We start from the raw sequence: 10,095 nt of genomic DNA on the forward strand, positions 1-10,095 counted from the left end.
GACCTGTCATGAGATATTGAGACTTTTTTTTTTCATTGCCAGAGGTGGGGTGGGCGCGGCCTCCGCATTATGCAACCAGCCGGCAGTTTGACACCCCTGTGTTAGACAGTCCTTTACAGCAGCGGCCCCTAACCTTTCCGGCTAATATTTATTTTGTCTCTTTAAGGGTTGTTGGTAAGGGTGGTAATTGGTTCTTTGTCACAAGCCTTTTCTCAGGGTAGAGAGAAAGATATTTGATTTGAATAGATCCACATTTTGCAAAAAAGGAGAACTTAGCCTTACATGAGCTATCATAGTGCATGCTAGCCACATCTTTGGACAGAGTTTATTCAGTCTTTGATCAGTACAAATAATAATACATTTAAAAATTCTGATCACAGATGAAAACAAATTTCTGATTGGTAAATATTTTAATTATTTACCTCTACCTAATCCCAGTTATCACCTGCTGACTATATGAAATTGTGAGAATTCATCTCTTGATGTGCCAGCATATAACAATTCCTGCATCTCAAGCTGCCTTAGTGGAGTTTTCTCTGCCTGGTTGCTTTGATTTTCAGATTCTAGTGCAGCTCTCAAGAGTTCCATTCATTATGATTAATATTTTAACCAGCTACGTCACTGTGAACAATGCATCCTATCACAAAAACAACAGATTTACTGTAACTGAACATGCACATACACAAAACAATTTAGCATCCTCCCCAATAGACCATTATTATGCTATCAGGCATATTTGTGACCATACATATCCTTGCTCTAAGACTTCCATGTAAGACAAGGAAATCCCTGTCATTACTCATCACAATTAAGCAATCACTTTCCTTGGGAACCTTCATTAGCAGGTTGACACAACTGTTCTTTTTAAACATGCAAGCCTTCTTTCTTTTGTTTACGGAGAATAATTTGTCACATCCTGTATAAGGCAGCTCTCACAAGTAGCCCTTAAGCTATTGCGGGGCTGTCAAATTTGCTCTTTATAAAAAGCTATTTATTTTTCTAAAAGCTAAGGGCTACTTTCACAGGTAGTAAAATTAAGTAGAAAAGATTTGCTAGCATAAGAAAACCACTCTTTGTGAATACAGAATGTCTGTTAGAAAGAAAAGAAACAAAACTACCTAATATTCATGAAAGTTTAGAGTGAATAGCATATACCTAAAAGGGCATCACTTGCATTCAGAATCTTGTCAACATTTCACTGAGACTCTTTATGGTCTTTATTTAATTTAATCTTTAATTGCAACCCCCCCCCCCTTGCTGCAATTTGGCATGCATAAGAACAGCTGTTTCCCTAACTTCCAACACTCTAATCCAGGGGTGTCAAACTGCCGGCCTGCAGGCTGGTTTCATCATAACGGAGCCGCGCCCACCCCATTGCCAGCAATGGCAAAAAAGCTCCGATACGTTGCACAATGTCATGTGACGTTGCGAGTTTGACATGCCTGCTCTAATCAAAGTACATTTTGGTCAGAGATGGTACCAGCATCCCCATCCAGATATTTTTTATTAAAATCAAGATATATTTAAAATGCTTACTGAACTGGCATGGGCATCTGTGAATGAGGGCAAGATAAGAAACAATGGATGGAAATTAAACAAGGAGAGAAGCAACCTAGAACTAAGGAGAAATTTCCTAACAGTGAGAGCAATTAACCAGTGGAAGAGTGCCTGCAGAAGTAGTTGGTGCTCCATCAGTGGAGGCTTTTAAGAAGAGACTGGACAACCATTTGTCTGAAATGGTATAGGGTCTCCTGCTTGAGCAGGGGTTGGACTAGATGACCTCCAAGGTCCCTTCCAACATAATAATAATATCCCACTATCGAAGAGCTAAAAATAAAGTAGATATTTGGCATAATAGATGGGAACTACTGAGAAAGCCAAATGGTTTTCTAGAAAAGCGCATATGGTTACAATCTAATCTGTTCCCAGTTTATTTAAGTATGTATTTCATTTATTTAAGGATGGCCCTTTTTGGAGCCCTTTGCAGTCCAACACCCAGTTTATTTATCTATCCTTCTTAATATCTGTCTTGTAAAATCTTTTTATCAGCATTTGCCTAAATTTAAAGTTTGAGGAAGAAGATAGGCGATAACCTCTGACTTAGAATGGGTGTTGCTATTATGGGGCTAAAGATTCCAAGGCCTCAGATCAGGTTAGAGGTTGGAGAACCAAAAAGGCTGGATTCTGTCTTAGTCCTGTAAATAAAGGATGTGATTTGCTCATGCCGAATAAGGGTCACAGACTGCCATCTTTGGAAGCATTCAGATATGCAGGTAGTCCTCAACTTACAACCACAATTGGGACCAGTATTTACCAGATCCCCTACATGGATTAGCCCTGTAACTATGTAGGACAGACAGGGGTGAAGCTAATCACCAGACTGCAAGAACACAAGTGAGTAGTCAGATGAGGAGACCTGAACTCATTGGTAGCCTCATATTACAATGAACAAGGACATATGTTCAATATTGCATTATTAAGATTTTGGCTGAGTAGGTACCGAAATAGCCAGGGTAATGATTGAAGCCTGGGAAATGGGCCTCTTTGTCAGTCACAAGTGCTGATTTACCAGCTTATCAGCTACTTAGGAGTTGAGGACTTGGCAGCACAAGGAAACAACAGCCAACAACTTAATAACTAGCCATCAATGCCCCAATCAACAACTAAAAAGCCACACAAAACCAGGCACCACATAAATAGCATGCATAGAATAGCCCAGAGCACACATTCTGGTAAGAGAGAAGGATGAGCTCCAAAATGAGTCCAAAAGCTCAGAAGACTAAACCTCTGGTGACTGACCCATATTGGATCCTGCAACATTATCCTGGGACACATATATTTGCCTTCATTCATGAGTATTATGTATATTCACTGCCTTGAATTATTTATAAAAATAATTAAGATGGGACTAAAAACTCTAAAAAATGTACCAGATTAACAATAAATTACAAATCTAATTAGAAAATATTTAGACATATAGTATATGTAAGGACCCGCTTTAAAACCTCTTCCCAAGAAAGCAGAACTCTTGGAACAGATTCATCCCAAAAGGAACTTTTATTAGGAGAAGTTGGCAGCAGGCATAGAAGGCAGGATCTGAGGGTTTCCCGCTCAAATCAATAGGTTAAAGGAGCAAAAAGCAAACCCCACCCCAACAGTTCATCTGGTCAGTTCAAGTGGGCCAATCCCCAGGTGTTAAGTCTGCTGTGGGAATGAGGTTGATAAGACTCCATTCCCAAGGTTGTGAAAACATTGTTGGGTCTTTGCACCTTCCCTTCCGCAGCGAGAGATAAGCCAGATGGCTGGAGGCACATTCCTTTCTCACCCCAGGTAGGCATCAAGGGGAGAATAGTTCAAAGAGCAAGCAGATAGAGGAAGCGAAGAGGTTACATTGTAGCAGTTAAGTGAAAGGCCAACACACACAATCCCTCAGGAGTTTGGCAGAACCCAGAGAGAGGAAAAGGAAAGGAAAAGGACCCCCACCAAAGAAATGGGTTCTCACATGCTGCCCCCCTTAAAAGAAAGAGAGATCCACCTGTAAAAGACAAAAAAGGAGACAAAGAGGGATTAGTCTGGTTTGTCAGGGGACATAGCATGGAATTTGCTAAGTAGCCTAGGGGCTCTAATATGGCATTTAAGGACCCATTCGTTCTGGGATGGAGGCAAATGCTTCCAAGCAACTAGATATTGAGTGGATCCATGATATTTCCTAGAGTCTAAAATGTCTTTAATTTCAAAATGCTGTTCTTCTTCTACCATGATTGGAGGAGGAGGAGGGGCTGCAGCTGGCCTTAAGGATGAGTTCAGTTCATGCTTTAAAAGGCTGATGTGGAATACTGGGTAAACCTGTCTGAGTATCTCAGGGAGCTCTAGTTCAACTGTCACTGGATTGATTATCCTTTTAATGGGGAAAGGTCCCACAAAGTTTGGTCCTAGAGGGTTGTAGGGACTTTAAATATTTTGTAGACAGGTATACTTTCTCTCCTAGTTTAAATGGTTTGGGTTCAATTCATTTTTTATCTGCTTGAAATTTATATGCCTCCCTAGTCTCATCTAAAGTTTTTCTCACAACTGGCCAGGTGTTTTGGAGTTGTGCAATCCACTCTTTCAAGGAGGGGATAGTCGGTTCGGTGGAGGGTAATTCAGGCATCGGATTAAAACTCTGTCCTGTCACTACTTGGAACAGAGTGTAGCCTGTGCTGGAATGTATTGTGTTGTTATAGGTGACTTCTGCGAATGGAAGCAGGTCGGTCTAGTTGTCTTGTTGGTAGTTTATAAAGCATCTTAAGTACTGCTCCAGTACTGAATTTGAACATTCCATCCCACCATTCGTCTGAGGATGATGACTAGATGATAGTCCCTGGGTGGTCCCCAAAAGTTCTAGAAACGCTTTCCAAAACTCCAAGGTAAATTGCATCTGATATAATCCTTGAAATGTCTCCTGAGGGCTGCCATGAAATATTAAAATTGTGCAGTTCGGGCACATCTGCATCTGAAGGTTCACCATCCAGTCGGCGGCTGGCCCCTCTAGTGCCATGGTCACAATCCTCACCTGTCTGTGGTCGCTGGGGATGTCTCTCCCATACTACTCCCTGTAGCTCAGGACATTGGCCAAGAAGTACCCTAATCTGTGTGGTTCTCCACTGTACTTTACCCCCAGGTATGGGAACTTCCAACTAGCCCGATGACCTCTCTTTCTCCTGTGTTGGTGACTGGGTCTGTCAACTGGTGTGGCTTGGGCGGGAGTGGCTGCTGCTCTAGTGGTGGCCACGGTCTTCAAAGTGCTGGTAGAAGGACCCAGGATTGCTGCCTCGATTCCAATGCCACCTGCATCCTCTGTGGTGCTTGGGTTCGCTGGGCCATGACACGGATCAGCTCTCTCTTCCTTGAGAGAGTTGAAAGCAACTCTCAGCATATTGATGGCTTGCTCTAGGAACCAGCTGGAGCAGGTTGGTCTTTCTTCCTCGTCTTCACTGAGATGGAGCGACTTCTCCATCTCCACTTTCCACCTCAGTTGGTAACTGCCGTGTTTGAGGGTCACCTTCCTGGCCTTCCTCTCTCAGCCCTCCTTCTTCCCAATGCCCATAGACCACCTTGGTTTATCTTGGGTCTTGGTTACCATGGCTTCATCAGACAAGCTGGAGGAATGCGAACTGCATCCACTTGAGCCAGCCTGGAGGGATAATTCTCCTCCCCCATGGTGGCTTCTTCCTTCTCCATACCTAAATCAGACATGGTTTGTGTGGTCCCCATGGTAAGGGTCTTCCTTCTGGGCTGACCGACTACTGCAGATCCTGCCTAATGTAAGGACCCGCTTCAAAACCTCTTCCCAAGAAAGCAGAACTCTTGGAACAGATTCATCCCAAAAGGAACTTTTATTAGGAGAAGTTGACAGCAGGCATAGAAGGCAGGATCTGAGGGTTTCCCACTCAAATCAATAGGTTAAAGGAGCAAAAAGCAAACTCCACCCCAACAGTTCATCTGGTCAGTTCAAGTGGGCCAGGTGTTAAGTCCACTGTGGGAATGAGGTTGATAAGACTCCATTCCCAAGGTTGTGAAAATGTTGTTGGGTCTTTGCACCTTCCCTTCCACAGCGAGAGATAAGCCAGATGGCTGGAGGCACATTCCTTTCTCACCCCAGGTAGGCATCAAGGGAAGAATAGTTCAAAGAGCAAGCAGATAGAGGAAGTGGAGAGGTTACATTGTAGCAGTTAAGCAAAAGGCCAATACACACACAATCTCCCAAAAGCCTCCCCCCTCCCCCCAGGAGTTTGGCAGAACCCAGAGAGAGGAAAAGAAAAGGAAAAGGGCCCCCACCAAAGAAATGGGTTCTAACAGTATACTAGCTTCTCTGGATTGTCTTTGCATGACTTATTGATGGGAAGGAGGGCATATAAAAACTTTAATCTGCGTAAAGTAATCTAACTTCTTTGTTAACAGACATACAGGAAAAGGCTAATCCTAATGTACTATATTTAGAATTATAGCCTGCCTCTCAAAGAGAAGTGTTGAAATTTAGTTTTGATCCATAAATGACTGTATTTTGTGCCATTGCCTTTGGTTCCAAGTATTTTGACTTAAACGGATTGTGAGTCAGTCAGTAAATCTAAGAGACATACGAACTAAAGCATAGCTGGAAAGCTCTCAGCATGAGTTGTGAGAAATCCTAAACCAGTCCTCCAGCCTGGAGCCTTCCTGATGTGTTGGATTATTCTCAAACATTTATGTATTGGCAACTTTTTATCACTCATATATATGCGCACAAACATATCTCCTGTTATATTTCAGTGAAAAAAATAGATGCATGGAATGGACAGTGATACTTTGCCATCTTTTCTGATATGTCATAGATAGTTCTGTACATATAAGCTATAGTAGATTCTAAGATATCTTTATCTTGGCCATTCTGGGAATGGAAAATGTCTGTAGCCTCACATATTGCCTGAAATATTGTTTGGCACAGTTCCTGCACCTTCCAAAGCAGTACTGTAGGCAAGAGGCATTGGAACAATCAGATAAGATTTGTGCCTCTTAGATTGTGTCTTAGATGACAGGCAACACTTTGGTTTCATGAGTTGGTTTTCTCTGTGTTTATGGTTTGTATCGTAGCATGTTTCTGACACACAAGTATTTCCAGATGAATGGCTGATGTCCAAATATTTGCTTTATGGCAATTAGCAATGAAAACAGAAAAGAAATTCTCTCACGGTCAGTCTCCTTTAATCCATTGCACCAGAAAGCTGCAATGGTATTTGCCATCCAATAAATTTAAAAGAACCAGAAAGCCAATGTGGGACAAAGAGAACTTCAAAATGTTACCTCCTCTGAGAATTTCTTGGGATAAGTTTTAGAACCCTTTTCATATAGTTGTTTCACACTATGTATAGCTTTATTTGAAAAACTAAATATTTAAAATAAAAGAAGTCACAGGTTAGAGTTAAATTAATTAAAATGATGTGGACTAGAACACCACTTAAGTATGAGCTAGCAGTGTGCTGCAGCTGCCAAAAAAAAAGCTAAAGCAGTCCTAGATTGCATCAATAAAGAGATAGTTTAAGATCACATGAAATGATAATATCACTTTATACTGCACTGGTGAGACCATACTTGGAATACTGTATTGAGTTCTGGTCACCATGATACAAAAAAGATGTTAAGACCCTAGAAAAAGTGCAGAGAAGAGCAACAAAGATGATAAGGAGTCTGGAGGCTAAACCATACGATGAATGATTAAGGGAACTATGGCAAAGGTTTGTCTAATCTAATAAAGAGAAGGACTATCAGTGGCTGTAATAGGGAAAAAGGTTTTGACCTAGTCTCCAAAGCAACCAAAAGTAGGATACGAAGTAATAGGTGGAAGATTATTAAAGAGATATCTAACCTACAATTAAGTAGTTTCCTTACAGTGAGAAGAATCAGTGGAATGGCTTATCTCTAAAAGTTGTGGGGGGAGGTTTTCAAGAAGAGACTGGACAGCCATTTGTCTGGAATGGTATAGAGTCTTCTGCCTGGGTAGGGGGTTGGGCTTAGAAGACCTCCAAGGTCCCTTCTAACCCTATTATTCTATGTTCTAATAGTAATTTCAAGTAAAGCAAAAGAATCAGTAATTAATAAGCAACAGAAAAATTCACCAAAAAAGTGTCCAAGAAATAAAGCACAAACACTGTACCCTGAAATCTGTTCAGAACAAAAAGATTTTCACCTTACATAGGAAAAGCTATTACAAGGGTTCATGTTACAAGATAATACTAGGATATTTTTATGATGCTGCAACCATAAGACATGAGTAAGTATCTCAGGGTAAGAAGGGAGAAACTTGATCCTTTGCTCCAAGCTTCAACATTTCATATGTCTCCTACTGCTAATTAAAAGGATATAAAGCAAAGATAATTCAAAGCTTGTGTTCTTCCATGGGCATTACTTTGTACAAAAATGGATCTGATGTACTCCATGTATAAAAATTCTTTTATTGCCTGCCATTAAATGGTTATAGAAGATAGGGCTTTGGGCTTGTTTAGATTCTCTACTTGTTTGTACTGCTAAATCAGATTTGAAGAAATCTGTACTATCTTTCAAAAGTTGAGAAAAGATGAATGATTAATACCAACAATACTGCATAATCTCAGTACCTGTGTGTTTATTTTTAAGAGAAGGGCAAGACACAAATTACAAGAAGCCAAGATGCTGAAGTTATCTCTACTTGTTGTGTTTATGAGTATTCAACATGCAATACTGCAAGTTTCTCTGTTCCTGCTTTTATTTATTAGTAATTCCTATTTGTGGAATAACAGAATAACAGAGATGGAAGAGAACTTAGAGTTCTCCAAGTCCAAGCCCCTGCACAAGCATTGGACAGATTTTTGCAAGATCCTAATCCCAGAAGCATATATCTCTACTGATCATTTTTATTGCAGTTCCATATTGAGCTTAAACATTAAGTAATTTTTTTGAAGAGTGGTAAGACATTGATATTTTCTAATGTTTTCATCAAACCTCTGCCTGAATGCTGTTTTTATAGTGAATATAAAGAGAGTATATATTTACAATATATTGCAATATATTTACAATTACATTTTTACATATTTACATATTACATAATACATATTTACATATTACAATTACATATTTACATATTGATGAACATAAATCACCAGGACCCAACAGATTACATCCCAGAGTTCTGAAGGAGCTGGCAGATGTTATCTCAGAACCATTGCACCATATCTTTCAAAAATCCTGGAGCACCAGAGAAATACCTGAAGACTGGAAAAGGGCTGATGTGGTTCCAATCTTCAAGAAAAAAAAAAACGGGCCCAGGAAACTCAGACTAATTAGTCTAACATCAATACCTGGGAAGATTTTGGAAAAAATAATTAAAAAACAGATCTGCAAACAACTAGAAGCAAACAAAGTTATAACTAGTAGCCAGCAAAGGTTTGTCAAAAACAGATCATACCAAACCAATCTTATTTCATTCTTCGATAAAGTGACTAAACTAATAGACCAGTGAAATACTGTGGACATAGTATACTTAGACTTCAGTAAGGCATTTGATAATTACTCCTTGGTAAGCTAGAAAAAGGTGGAATAGACAACTTTTGCTAGCTGGCTAGCAAACCGTATTCAACAAATAGTCCTCAATGGTACTACATCCACATGGAGAGAAGTAAGCAATGGGGTACCACAAGGTTCCGTCTTAGGCCCAGTACTCTTCAATATCTTCAATAATGACTTAGATGAGGGAATTGAAAGGGATCTCATCAAATCTGCAGATGACACCAAACTGGCAGGAGTAGCCAATACCCCAGAAGACACACTCAGGATCCAAAAAGATCTTGACAAACTTGAACAATGGACCCTGTCCAACAAAATAAGTTTCAATGTGGAGAAAAGCAAAGTTTTACATTTAGGCAGGAAAAATCAAAGGTACAAGTACAGACTGGGTGAGACCTGGCTTAAAAACAGTAACTGTGAGAGGGACCTTGGAGTCCTAGTGGACAATCACTTAAGTATGTGCTAGCAGTGTGCAGCAGCAGCCAAAAAAGCTAATACAATCCTGGGTTATATAAACAGAGGCATAGAATCAAGATCATGCAAAGTATTAGTACCGCTTTATAAAACCCTAGTAAGACCACACCTGGAATACTGCAGCCAATTTTGGTCACCATATCACAAAAAGATGTTGAGAGTTTGGAAAAAATTCAGAGAAGAGCAACTAAGATGATCAAAGGCCTGGAGACTAAAACATACGAAGAATGGCTGCAGGACTTGGGTCTGGCTAGTCTAAAGAAAAGAAGAAATAGGGGAGACATAATAGCAGTATTCCAGTATTTGAGGGGCTGCCACAAAGACAAGGGGGTCACATTATTCTCCAAAGCACCAGAGGGTAGGACAAGAAACAATGGTTGGAAACTGAACAAAGAGAGAAGCAACCTAGAATTAAGGAGAAACTTCCTGACAGTGAGGACAGTTAAGCAGAAATTGTGGGCACTCCATCACTGGAGATTTTAAAGAAGAGGCAAGACAGTCTCTTGTCTGAGATAGTACAGTATAGGTTCTCCTGCTTAAGCAGGGGGCTGAACTAGAAGACCTCCA

Source organism: Protobothrops mucrosquamatus, unplaced genomic scaffold (genome assembly GCF_001527695.2).
Source record: "Protobothrops mucrosquamatus isolate PMUCROS unplaced genomic scaffold, P.Mucros_1.0 scaffold657, whole genome shotgun sequence".
NCBI lineage: Eukaryota > Metazoa > Chordata > Lepidosauria > Squamata > Viperidae > Protobothrops > Protobothrops mucrosquamatus.